Below are 10,017 nucleotides of genomic sequence, written 5' to 3' on the forward strand. Positions count from 1 at the left end.
TTGAATAATTACCCGAGCTGGAAGCATTGTGGAAGTGTTCACCAAGTATGTCAGCCTGTTCTTGTAGTGTTGTTTGGGTACCTAGACTTGTAAGGAGCGGTATTGTATACGATGAGTAATCTCCCCTAAACTTCCTCACCTTTTCCCACATTTGTTTAGAGGTGACAGAGCTGTTTATCGAAGATATGTATTTCCTCCATGATGATTTTTCCGCCTGCCTTCGTATAAATCGTGCTTTGAATTTAGCCTGTTTGAAATGTAGGAGGTTTGTATAGGTCGGGAATCTTCGAAAGATTCCCCAGGCCCGATTTTGTTGTTTTTTTTATTCTGTGCACTCTGGTGTCCACCAGGGGTTAAGTTTTTTGCATACAAGGCTGGATGTTTGGGGAATGGCCTTTTCTGCCACTGAAATTAAAACCGCAGTGAACCTTTTATTGATTTCGTTAACGCTTAGCTCACTTGAAAACACTTGTTCGAGCTTTGCATTTTCTGTAAAGAGTGTCCAGTCAGCAAGGTGTATTTTCCAGCGACGCGGTTTACAATTTATAATGGGTGGTGATGATGTGAGTTTGATGATAGCAGGGAAATGGTCACTGTCATACGAAGTAGTCAGTACTTCCCATTTAACATCGGTAAAAACAGACGGTGAGCAAAAGGCTAAATCAAGGCAGCTAAAATTGCGGGAGCTTGGTGAAAAATATGTTGGCGCACCTGTGTTCAAAAGACAAATGTTAATAGTTAAAACGAAATCTTCGATAAGTTGCCCTCTTTGATCATTTTTATCGCTGCCCCAAAGGGTACAGTGCAAATTAAAATCACCTACTAAAACAAAAGGCTCCGGAAACTGGTGTGTTACATTTTCCAGGTCTCGAGTTGTGAAATGGGTATGTGGTGGAATGTACAGTGAGCAAATGGTGACAGTTTTATAGGATAAAACGGTGACGGCTACAGCCTCGTACGGGGTATTTAATAAAACGTTTCGTTAGGGATGCCGCTTTGCACAACAATAGCGACTCCCCCAGATAGACGGCTGGAGTGTTCGTAAGGAAATGCGTATATTTAGGGCCTAGATTTGTTTCCTGTAAGCAGAATGCTACAGGTGAGAGGTTGTTTATTAAGTCTTTAATGTCACCTAAATTGTTGATCAGGCCTCTACAATTCCAATGTATGATAAAAGCCATACTGATGTTATTGAAGATATTAACTGATGTATATGGATTCAAAAGTTGTAGGTGACATGTGTTCAAAGAGATATGCTATTTGCGAGAGCGGTAACCACTCAGGTTACCGGTCCCTTTCTCGGCGCAGTTACAAGAAGTTTTTCCTTCTTGGTGCGCTCCAGAGAGCGCGGATCTTTTGGCGTCAATGATGCCGGGGTTTTCACGTCGACCTCCATCGCCTTCTCCGAGGCGCTGGATGATCGAGAGCCAGGCGCCGAAACGCGCGTCTCGGACCGTGAAATTCGGTTCAGTTTTGGCCCTGCGACACAGTGGTCTGCAGGCCCGTCTTCGATGACGATGGCGCAGCACTGGTGCAGCCATCAAGGGGACGGATGGAGTTTCTACGGGCACACTGAAACCTCCTGAAACCGGTGTGGCGCGGCCCCCTGCCGCGCCACACTGGCATAGCTAACTTGAGGTAAGTGCCCTAGCCTTTTCCTCGCTTCTTAAAATGAGATTTTTTCTTTTACTGTGATTGCGATGATCTCTTTTTCTTTTTTCCAGCAAGGGCAGCTCCGTGAGTAAGCTGGATGGTCTCCCTTGCAATTGACACAAAGTGCTGGAGCATTGAAATTGTCCGAAGGATGGTCGTTGGCACTACACTTCGCGCATGTTTCTTTACCTCTGCATGATTGTGATGCATGACCGAACCTCTGGCACTTGAAGCACCGCCTCGGGTGCGGTATGTATGGTCGGACGTTGATTTTCAAGTATCCTGCGTCGAGTGAAGTGGGCACAGTACTGGTTCCAAATGTTAGTATTACGTGTTTCGTGGGGATCTGTTGGTCGTTTCGCCGAAGTGTAATTCGCTGTACTTTAATTACATTTTGCTCTTAGAAACCTTCAAGCAGCTCTTCATCACTGAGATTCAGGAAATCTTCTTCTGATATTACTCCTCTGCTTGTATTCAGGGAGCGATGTGGGGAGATTGTTACATTAATGTCACCGATACTGGTGAGTTGGGCGAGCTTTTTAACTTGGTCTTTTTTTTTAGTTCGAGGAGGAGGTTTCCGCTAGCCATCTTTGTGGCTTTGTAGTCAGGTCAAATCGTGTTTACGAGGCATTTCGATACAAGGAAGGGTGAGAGTTTTCATACGCTTGTGTTGCCTTCACTATGAAGGACATGGTACTTTGGGAAGGTGTCTAGGTCGGTTCGGAGGGTAAATTGGAAGATTGCATCGGTGCGACCTCTTTTCAGAGGCCGATCTGAAAATCGGGCGAACGGTTCTGCCATAATATGGTTTCAAAATTCGGCGGCGGCGGTAGCCACCCACCACCAAGCCCAACAAGGGGACGCTACAGGTTACGAGAAACCTGCAGACGCCAGCTATGCACCGCCACTATAACCTAATGTACATACCCAAGACTGGATACATTATACACGGTTAACCCTTGCCGCCTGGAAATTCGGAAGTGAGAAGAAGTGAGTAGAAGACAGTGCAGATGGAAAAGTGAGAGAAAAAGACAAAAGGTTGAAGAGGGGGACAGGAAAAGGCGACTGCCGATTTCCTCCTGGAGGGTCAGTCTGGAGGTGCCCTCTATGTGAAGCAGAGGCCGAAGAGGTGTGTTGCCTCCGCCGGGGGGCCTTAAAGGTCCAATCACCCGGCATTGGCTCAACCCCCAGGATCCCCCTTTCCCCAGACACGGCTAAGCCGCGCACGGCTACACGCGGTAGCGTCCAACCCGCGTCTGCTCGGGTCCGTAGTGTCGCCACACATTAAACACCTGCTGACGCAGACGCCCCTGCGAGGAGTAATCGCAAGTGGCTCCATGTATGGGCGGTTGCCGAGTGCTTGAAGCGTGTATATAAGCACTCAAAATTTGTTTCGCGTCACTTTGGGCAGAAGCAAACAAAACAGTGCGACCTTGCAATCTTCGCTAGAATGCTATGCTTCCAAGTTTTCGCACGACAGCCGATGGAATAGCAAATTTAGTCCTTTTCTTGGCGCCGTCGGCAGAAAAGGCACTCGACTCGATCATTGCTGTCGACGGCATGTCGATGCAATGTCTTTCTTCTCAAATCGAACCTTAAAGAGACGTTTAAGCATGACTGATTCTGTAAACCCAAAAACTGATGGAAAAAGAAATATATATATATCACTACGTAAAATGCACCACTGGCTGTTTTGTGTAAGTGGTCGTGTGCGTAGGGTGCGGATACCTTATCACCATTCTCGGCAGGACGCGTGTTCGAATCCTCTTTTTTTCCCTTTTTTTAAGTTGCTTATTAATGCGCGGTTACCGTTTGTAATTCCATGCGTTTTCACCCCGCTTAATCTGTGGTTATTGGGAGAAATGCCGCTGAAGTGCTAGCATTTCTGGGGGACTTCCGAAGAAAACAAATAAATTATGGGGTTTTATGTGCCAAAACCACTATCTGATTATGAGGCACGCCGTAGTGGGGGACTCCGGAAATTTGAACAACCTGGGGTTCTTTAACGTGCACTGGTGTTTTCGCATTTTGCCCCCATCGAAATGGGCCGCCGTGGCCGGGATTCGATCACGCGATCGGGGACTTCCGAGACATGCTCACAAAAGTGTGGATGGATGGGTGGATAAGGCTGCACCCTTTAAATCGGGCGGCGGCACACGCAACCTAGCCGTGACTAAAAAGTTATTTTGTACTTAGCGGAGGGTGAGCTTAGAGTATAGGCCGCCCCCTGTCTTAACAGGCGACTATATAGCAGCATTGGTGAAGTGAGGTTGAGGCTAATGTTCCTGGATTAAAACATGTTAGAAGCTTCTATGGCAACAAATCATACAACATGAAGCATACACATACTCACGTGTCATCACAGACTTTTGAATTCATCATTAAAAAAATGCTACAGTCATTCATTACACTGTGCACAATAATAACAGCTCATACAAGTGACCAAATGCTGTGCATAAAAAGGTTTCATTCATGGGGTTTGATGTCCCTAAGCAACAGGCGTGTACGTAGCTGTGATAAATGGTGTGGTGGAAAATAATGGATTCATTTTGACTTCCTGGGAGTCCAACATGCAGCCAAAGTGCATTATACACAAGCATTATTTTGCATTTTGCCCACATTCATTGCATTGTGGCCACTGCTGGTAGGATCGAGTAGTATTTTCAGTGTTATCCATACAGAAAGGCAATGTAAACTTCCATGGCAATTCTATATCACAAGGCCTTTTTCCTGAATGTTGCACCATCTGACACATATGTAGTCACAACTCTGAACCCTTAAAACGCTTGTCCCTTGTCTACTCTTTCTTTCGTGCCATGTCTGCTTTTTTTTTTGGGGGGGGGGAGGTTCTTAAATCATGTTTCATATGCACCAACTAGGCTTCTAAATGCCCTTTTATGTGAACTACAGTTTATTAAAAAGATTGTTGTTTCTTTGTGTGGTGTTCATCTTTAGCACTGCGAACAGCTTAAAATCTGCAAAACTAATGACAACTGGAAAGTTTGTGTGGTAACCTGATGAAATGGCACACACATTTCAAATAAACTTTAGTTTAGAGTCACTGCATTATCTGTTTCTTCTTTTGTGTTTGTCTTCAGTGCTGTTTCATCATGTTAACTACCACACCAAACCATCAGCTGTTCCTACTTATGTATACATTCTAAACTGTTTACAGTGTAGAAGTTATGTGTGAGAATCCTGCTACCAGTTGCTTGAAGGAAGTGCAGTAGGTGTTTGCAATTAACATACACTTTGTGGTAGTGATTGTAACTAGACCTAAGAAATGCAAGCCCAAGTGGCTATTGCATTCACTCTAACCAAATCGTCATTATCTCCCATGCCAATGCACACAGGAAAATTCGCATGGTTCTGGTGTCTGTTTTTATAACCATGTACTCACCTCAGATAAGGCTCAACTGTAACAGCAATTTTACGCTTTACATTATAGGTGTGCTAAAGGGGACTACCAAGTTAGGCTGTATTCGTAAATTATGCACTGCAATAGCAAAATGGCCCCTGTTATCAAAAGAGGCAGCTTGGCAAGTCCGAGAAGAAACAAAATTGGAAGACGAGTGGTAGTGCTGCGGTGAAGTTCTATAACACCAGGCTGACTGTGACGTCTTGAATTTTGACAAGACCTACTCGGGTCTACTTGTTTGTCTGGTCAACAATGACTTCATTCTAAAGAAGCGAAAAAATAACCTTAGGAACATTTAAGTACTTCCCCTGTCTTAACACATCCTGAATATGAGGGAACACACTGAAATATTTCATACTACCACATTGATGCACCAATACGACATTAAAAAAGAAAAAAAAACCATTTGGCCTTTATATTCTGCAGTAAAAGTCAACCTAAGTCAGTCTAAGATGACTTAGTTTCGCTCTTTAGTGTCCCTATGCTACGTATACTGAGTGGTTAAGCTGTTGCTTCATTCATAAGGGGCATCATGTCGAAGATAACATGTGCATGACAACTATAAGGACATGCCATGACGCATCACAGATACAGTAATTGTGCCATCTCTCATCTTCCATGGCACCGCTTGAGATAATGTAAAATTGAGTGTGGAATAATGTGGTGCTTTCATTGTGCTAATGCATACCAAAAGGCTGCTCCAGTGACAATGTGCATGCTGCATGCATAGATGCAGATTTATATACTGTGTTCACGCTAGCTTTCCACATGTGTGGAAGCAGCCAGGGCTGCTGCCATTAAGATGTGAGGCTTAGATAGGCAAGGTGCTGAATGATGACCAACCTGCTTTATTATGTAGTCACTGTCAGGCTTGGCCCCAAATATGTTGCAATCTAGGCAGAACTACATTGCTGCACCTCACTGCAGCTCATTTTCAAGCATTAGGCATGTTGTTATTAATGTCTTGAAAGAGTGCTGCATTCACTCAAATGAATAGAGCTGTCAGCAAGGAATTTGTTGCCTGGAAGCTGATGGGCATTTCAGTAGTGCCACTGACGTGGTGGCTCAGTGACTGTGAAAAAAGAGTGAGATGGGCAGCAATATGCACGTCAAGGTGATCACAACAGATAAGAATAAACAACGACATAATCTAATATTTGTGCATTTTTGCACAAGAAAGTAGAGAAGGGGCCCAATGTGAATCGACGGTTTTCAGCACACAGCAAGCTTGATGGCTTCTGTAGCCATATTGCAAACCAATTTAAGGGTGGCTACATGACAAAATGTGCCACAGAGTTCACATGCCAGAGAAATAATTTGCAGAGCCCTTTTACATGTGGCAGGGTTTACATTCATAGATCAGCGCATCAATGATAGAATGAGTGAACGTTGATTTTGCTGCCCATGGGTACACAGGTGGCCATTTATTCTTTCATTGTTGTGAATGCAGCTATACCTCCAGTTTTTATGATGTGCATGAGATGGGAAAGGCATGTACACCTCTTGAAAGTGAGCTTCTGGAAATGTACTAATTAAGAAACACAGCTCCTGACATGCAAGCATGACATCTGTTTTTCTCACTGATAAAGAACGCAGACATTTAGAATAACCTATGAACCTTGTTAAGGTGAGATATGGCTGCAGGGATCACGCACATACAAAACATTTAGGTGCGATATATCCTTTGAATAACCCCAGAAAGCCTAAAACCCATTTTGCTAAAACAAAACAAAAAAACAAATAATAAAAGATTAAAGAACAACTTAAACTTTGTCACCTAGAAAGTACATTTCTATCCTCCCCCCACCTGAAAAAAAGTCTTTATAACTTAGTAATTAATTATAAATTGACTATCTGAGCTACCTGCAATTTAAGCTATGGTTCAGTGTGTCGAAGACACTAGCGTGAATTTCGCAAACTTTCCCACCCTAACATCAGCATTTTGAGCTACTGAACTCTTGTGTGTCAAAAATGCCATGTTGGGCATTGTGAAGATAAACTAATATCTCCAAGTCTAACTCTTGTTCTGTCACTTATTTTGCTTCTGTCCTCCTGGATTTTATGCTGGTTCTTTTTTTTCTTTTATTCAAACAAAACTCGCAGTGCCATTGGCATTATTGCGAGGGGCATAATACAGAATAAAACAAATCGACAGAGTTTTGGCTCACAACCTCTGTCGGTAACAAATTCCACTCCGATATGGTCCTCGGAAAGAAAGTAAACTTTAAAAGGTTAGTCCTGGGGGCATACTCCCGAACCTTGAACACATGGTCTCTTCGGGTGGACAAGTAATATGGAGGACGCAGATATGACGAGGCCTTGATTCCAGTTTGATTATTATATATAGCGTAAAAAAGCTTGAGGCGAAGATTTTTGCGGCGTTCACTTAGAGGAGTCCATCCTAGATTTCTTTTTAATTCCGTTGCACTATCAAACCGGTTGTACCGCCCCAGGACATACCTTGCAGCACTAGACTGTATGCGTTCCAACGCTTTAATTCGTACTGAATTGGATTGCACAGAATGGGATCTGTTCTAAAACAAAGCAGCTGTATTTAAAGCATGCCAATTACAGAAATGAATTGAGAATATATTTGAGTCAGTTTTGAGAATATATTAAGCTAGCACAAACAGGGCACTTATCACTGGAAAACACCAGAATGGTGGCGCTTGTTCTCTTGAGGTCGAAATGATGCATTCGTCCGTGCTGCTGCATGAACTTTGGGAAATGTCACCCTGTTTTCAATGTGCTGCCCTTTTTGGTTGCATCGCTCGCACGCATAATAGCCAGTGTGGCCAACAATACATTTGACGTAGCTCCTTGCAGGAGCATCGCAAACCATGGCTCCAATGCTCACCCGAACATGAACATCGCCTATGGTTAACCCCTCAGAGGTTAGGTCGGAGACTTCTTGCACATAAGGCTCTAGGTAATCCTGCAGACATAGCGTCTTCCCTGCACCACAGTACACACTGACAAGAAATGGCGGTGATGCCTCCACATTTTTATGTGGCACAAAATGGACCAAAAGGCAAGCTGGCTACTTTTGTAAAGGACTCCGTCAATGTTGCCTTGTAGCTTCAGTTAACTTGGAACTACTTGCCCCGGCCGCAACACTTGACGAATTCCTTCTGCAAGGCCAAAGTGCACAAATGAACCATTTTGCTCCACCTGAGCTTTGCGCTCAGTTTTCAAAACTGTCCTAGCATCTTTTGGAAGGTCAGAGATGCCTCTTCGCCGGCAGAAATCGAGGACATTGTTAATGCATGCATGCGTCATATTATGTTAGGAAGCAATTACAGCAAGCTCTTCACTTGCAGACAGTTGTTCGGAAAGTACATGAGAGAGCGTTGGACTACAAGTGAAGGCTATTCCCTCATCTGGCCCAGTGAAGCTGTCTGAAGCGAGAAAGTCATCAGACTCATCACTTGAATCGCTACCTTGGGGACCTCCTTGTCACTTGAGCTGCTATCAGTCGCTGTGCTCACATGAGGACGTACCTGCACTATCTGATTGGCATTCTACAAAAGGAGCTTCTTGTCTGCAGACGTCGTCAACAAAGGCTTCACTTCTCGAACGCTCGTTCAACCGTTTGATCGGAGGCTCACCACCGTCATCCATGGAAACTGAACTTCACAATTGTCTGCTGGTTCCCGGCTTCGGAGGCGAAAGTCGCTCTACACGAGAACTGTCTGCAGAGGTGAAGCTTGCAGCTTCGTCGTTGGACAAGGAAGGCCAACAAGCTGTGCGAGTCCTAGCTCATTCATTATCTTGTTGTATTCCTTTCTTACGACTCGACATTTCCTCCACTTGGAGGGCATGATGAGCGAGAGGGATGAGTCAGATGCCGAAACCGCAACGCTGTAGCCTGTGCCGAAAAACGCAAGACGACGGCGAGGCGAAAGCGTGGACAGCAGCAGTGCAGTGGGGCAGTCAGTCACAGCAAGGAGCAGCCGACCTGCCAACGCATGAGCCGAATTGAATCGAACCATGGAGGAAGAAAATTTTTTCCTGGAGGAAGAAAAATTTCTTCCTCCATGAAGGAAGTTTTATTGCGATAGCAATTATATGGACACTTCAAGCAGATTTCTGCCGTCGTCGGCGTGAGGTTCCGTATAAAGTCCAAGGTCGATAAAATCTTGCAACCGGGCGCAAGGGGAACTGGCGACGCAATCTCCCACGCGAAAGGAGCAAAGCGGGAAGGAAGCGCGGAAGGGAGGGGGGGCGGGGGGGGGGGAGGCGGCTTCTACTCTGCCAACAAATGCGTTCATGTACTTTGCGCTTTGCGCTTGGTTCTTTATTATGTTTGCGCCGGTACGGGCTGCCGGTGTTGTCGCGCGCACCGTATCTTGAAAGCGACCTCCAAACGGCTGTGACCTTTGTATGCTGTGCATTCGGCCACTCAGTTTTCCCTTGAAGCGTTAAACCGCACGAACCTTCGCTCGCTCGCTGCGGCGGCTGCACTTGCTGCCAGCGTTTTGACAGTGGTTGTCTGCGGTCATCGAGTGTGATCTAATCATGTGTGCTTGTGCGCGCTGACACCACGCTTGTTAATTCAGTTAGTAAGTTAATGTGTCCAACTTTATGCAGCCGATAAAGCTACTATCCCTACTCCGAATAGCTCTCTGCTAATTCGCTATCGCCATTGATGCTTCGCCTTTCGGGCGAAACTGCGACATTTTTTTTCCGTTCTTCCATGAAGCGAACGGATTCTTTAAAGGCCCGTTCGATTCGCCTGCACCACTGTGAACCAGTTCGCGCACCGATTCACGAAAAGCGCGGCACACGAAACAAATGCCGAAGTGCAGACCCGGTGCAGGTGTGTGTTTTGTCCGACCAATGTGCACGGCTTGCGTTAAATAGGTCTTGAGCTGCTGGTGTAATCGGCTTCGGAGACGTTAATATACCCGCGCTTGCCTAGACACGGCAGATAGCCGTAATCTGGG

At 45.2% G+C, this 10,017-nt stretch overlaps 1 protein-coding gene across 1 annotated transcript in view; it reads right to left on the minus strand.

Annotated features, from left to right (window-relative positions):
• LOC119439925 (putative phospholipase B-like 2) overlaps positions 1-10,017 on the minus strand; it is a 158,259-nt gene that overhangs the window by 141,684 nt on the left and 6,558 nt on the right. The gene's annotated exons all lie outside the window — the stretch shown is intronic.

Source organism: Dermacentor silvarum, chromosome 2 (assembly GCF_013339745.2).
Source record: "Dermacentor silvarum isolate Dsil-2018 chromosome 2, BIME_Dsil_1.4, whole genome shotgun sequence".
NCBI lineage: Eukaryota > Metazoa > Arthropoda > Arachnida > Ixodida > Ixodidae > Dermacentor > Dermacentor silvarum.